This window comes from Gavialis gangeticus, unplaced genomic scaffold (assembly GCF_001723915.1).
Source record: "Gavialis gangeticus isolate Ggan-Ray unplaced genomic scaffold, GavGan_comp1, whole genome shotgun sequence".
In the NCBI taxonomy this organism is placed as follows: Eukaryota; Metazoa; Chordata; order Crocodylia; family Gavialidae; genus Gavialis; species Gavialis gangeticus.
Window position 1 is genome coordinate 56,692,461 of NW_017729032.1, and position 4,125 is coordinate 56,696,585.

Sequence of the window (4,125 nt, forward strand, 5' to 3'; positions counted from 1 at the left end):
AGTGGCAGAGGGTCAGCAGCACAGGCAGCTCCCAGGGGTCGCTGCTCTAAATCCCTGCTCCAGATGACTGGGTGGGCACCCCACACACCTCGCGGCTCACCAATCCCACTCCAAACGCCAGCCTGCACCCCGAGCTCCCAGGAACCCTCATCCTGGCGCTCTGCTCCTCCTCAAGATCCCAGTGCCTTGCCTGCTGCTGTCCTGCTTCCCCAGGGAAGGTAAGGGGTATCCTCAACTCAGCTCCCTGCCTGGGATAAGGATGCCACCTGCGCTCCTGGCTGCTGCTGCTTCCCCGCAGTGGAGCAGGCGGCCGACTGCCACCCCTAGCCCCTGGGATGCCTGGCACGTCCCGCACACTGCAATGGGGCCTTGGGGCACCAGCTCTCTGCCCCAAGCCCTGGCCGCTGCTCCCTCTCTCCTGCAGGGCCAGAGGCACAGCCAACCGCCTCTGCCTTCTTCTCCCAGGGCCTTCAAGGCTCTTCAGAGGGGTCTCTCTGCTCCCTCAGCTGGGTCAGCTCCCCCAGCTCTTCTTAGGCCTCCTGTGTCATTCCCCGGAGTCACTGCCAGCAGCCCCCACACGCCAGTTCGGCTGCTGCTTTTATCCCCTCCAGCAGTCCCTCCCTGGCTTGCAAACTGGCCAACCAGGGCTCAGGTTGACTGGCCCCCAGCTCCAGCCATCTCTCTTCCATGCGAATGAGGGGATTGAAAACCCCTTCTTTTGATTGGCTTCTCCTTTTCCACAGGGCAGGGCTCCCCTGCTCCACCCTTGGGGTCGCTCAGAGTTCACCAGCACTGTTTCTAGCCCAGGGTATCTCAAGCCAATATGGTGAGCCCACATTGGCCGTCTGTTACATCACTAATGCCTCTGTTCTTAGATGTCAGGTAAGAAACACCTCAGGAAGTCCCAATTTTCAGAATGCCTTGAGTACCTGTTCTAGATCTTAAAGGCATCTCAAACTGAGCAGTACATTTAAGACACAAATAATTGCTAGCCATTCCTGAAAATGTAAGCCCTATGCCTCGTCTTCTGGTCTAAAAGAGCAATATGTCCACCTTACCTACCTATAAAACACAAACCCAGAGCTCTTACCAAAAAAATTACAACAATTTCCAATTTCCTCAGCAAAGGGGAAGAGCAACTAATGTTACCTTGAAAATATGAATAGCTACAATGAACTGTGAAACAATTTCCAGATAATGCATCACTTATATATGGAAGGGAGAGGGTCAACTTTGCCTTTTATTTATTTTTTCTTTCAACAAAGGATTACAGCTACTTAGTTGCTCTTCAGCACTGTATGTAGAATTTTAACATGACTATACTACTATATTTGTCAAGTGACCTGCAGTGTGCTAGCTGATAAAAAGATGGTTGAATTTAAACCTTCTTACTATTTGAGATGTTTCAGGGCAGGGAAACTAATCTTTAGGTATTTTTTGTGTTAGTCAGCTTGGTTTTACTAAACAGCAAGGTTGCCATGGTAAAAAGTAAAGGGAACAATACGTGTGAACAAATGAAATGAAACTAACAATAAATCGTGACCCTTGGTTAAAGTCATGGTCTCTGAATACAAAACTTCTCTCAACAACAACATTTAATACAGCCTCAGGAATCCCTAGAAATTTGTCAAATTGTACACAAACTAACAAAATTCATTGCTGTATTTTAATTATTACCGTGGTTGTTTAGATGATAAATAAAGCAATTCTTGGAAAACTAATATGCATTTCTTATTAAACCACCTTTTGTAAAATGTAAGGCAAATACATTTTTTTTTTTCTACATAATTAATTTTTCCTTTGGCAGAGGTTACTAGATTCATAAACAACAGATTTGTTGGGCTCTATTGAGATGCACAAAATCTGGGAAGTATATCTGCATAGTTGCATGTTAACAATATACAGATGAAATGGAAGTAGAATACATCTGTGAATTTCTTATGTTTTGTTTTTAAATGATACACTCATGTTCTAGAAGTGAAATAAAGAAGTTAATAGAGAAATTTCATGACAGCTGGCAATTCTGCGTTTTCATTCTTCCCCTACCTCCTTCTGTGTCCACCTCTGAGGTTTACCTTGGAGCCTCTCGGTCTCACTCCCCCCTCAGGTACATAAGAATAAATCAGAGTAATGTCATTGGCATCAGTGGAGTTAAACTGTTGTGAGTAATGAAGATTAAACACATGGCTGCTTTCATTACAGTGGTAAGGTGGAGACTATATACCAGGTTTTTATGCACCTGAACATTATCTTTTCCACAGGGTGAAGTATACATCTGTAACTGAGTCAAGATCCAGGGACAGCTACGATGCCTGGGTGGCCCCATAACCCATTCCCTGCTCTGCTTCTAGGGTACCTTCCACTTCTTCTCACCTGCCACACCTTAATGTACTTACTGGATTGAAAGGAAAGAAGGAAAGATGCCTAAGAGTCCTAGGGTGAGTCTTACTCTGTCTAATAGCCAGCAGGTCACTTCTGAACACTGCTGGCCTTGATCCTGCCCTTAAGCTACATGGACAATGTCAGCCAGTCTGTGCCCCAAAGTACCTATAAGCCTTCAGGGCTGATTACGTGGCTCCATCTGCTCCTTATACCATGCTTATGCCTCATAGGTAGTACCAATCAGTCCTTTGTAGGGATCTTGGCATACTTGGACTCTGCCCCTTGTCTCTCGCAGGGCCATTTAGCTTAGGATCCACTGTGTTAGATGCGACTTTTGAGCTCCAGCCTGCTGTCTTGCCTTCTTGGGCTCTAGCTTATGCCCTCAAGGGCTTCAGGCCCTTGGTCCCTGTATCTTCCCTGCTTTGGCCACTGGGCCCTCTGGCCCCAAATGCTGCTCTGCTCCAAGGTATTTGCTCTGAGTATGCCTTGAGTCTGGCCCCATCAGGGCTCAAGGCAATTATGTGCCCAGAGAGTACTAATGGAAATGCCAGAGACCACCCATCATTGTCCCACCCAAACTACCAGTCTAAGCCATTACCAGTAGATAAGCCCCCTGGCTGTAACACAAACTCTCCCTTCTGGGCCAACAAGCATCAACAAGAAGGGAAAACAGCATACTGTCTGTCACTTTAAAAGGGAAAACCTGCCCCCTACCTCAGGAGAGACAAACAAACACTCAGGGCAGCCCTCACTGGTACCCAGCTCTGGGTTATGTCCCCATAAGCTCCCAGAATCTTACTGGCAGTCCTATGGCAGCTCAGCAGTCCATCAGTCATGCCCTTGCAGCATTCCTAGCCAGGAGCTCCTTCCTGTGCAGCCTGCAGGTTGGGAGCACTTTCTTCTTCAGCTTCCAGGGCCACTACCCTCCTCTGGCTCAGGCCTTGGTTTATATTCCCCTGGGCCCTGCCCCTTTCTGGTCAGATGACTCCATTGGATTGGCCGCAGATGCCCTCTATTTAGGCTCACTACCTGGTCTCCATGGCAGTGCCTTGTCTTCCCTGTAGGGCTCCAGCCTGCAGTAGGCTTCCTACTCCTCATGCAGGCATAGTCCTATTGTACTACTGCAGAGCAATTAGCACAATAGGAACTATGTGTACTTGTGCCCCAAGTTGACCACTCCTGCTCTAGGTCACAGGTCAGCAAACTGAACCTGAGAATCATAGAAAATTAGGGTTGAAAGGGACCTCAGGAGTTCATCTAGTCCAATCCCCTGCTCCAACAGGACTATCCCCTACTATATCATCCCAGCCAAGGCTTTGTCTGCCTCTAACAATGGAGAATCCATAGCCTCTCTGTGTAGTCTGTTTCAATGCTTTACTACCCTCTTAGTGAGAACGTTTTTCCTAATATCTAACCTAAACAACTCTTGCTGCAACTTAGAATTATAGAATAATAGAAGATTAGGTTTGGAAGGACCTCAGGAAGTCATCTAGTCTAACCCCCTGCTCAAAGCAGGACAATCCCCAACTAGATCATCCCAGGCAAGTCTCTGTCAAACTGGGCCTTAAAAACCTCCAAGGATGGAGATTCCATAACCTCTTTAGGTAACCTGTTCCATTGCTTTACCACCCTCCTAATGAGAAAGTTTTTCCTAATATCCAACCTAAACCTCCCTTGCTGCAACTTGAGACCATTGCTCCTTGTTCTGTCATCTGTCATCACTGAGAATAGTCTATCTCAGGG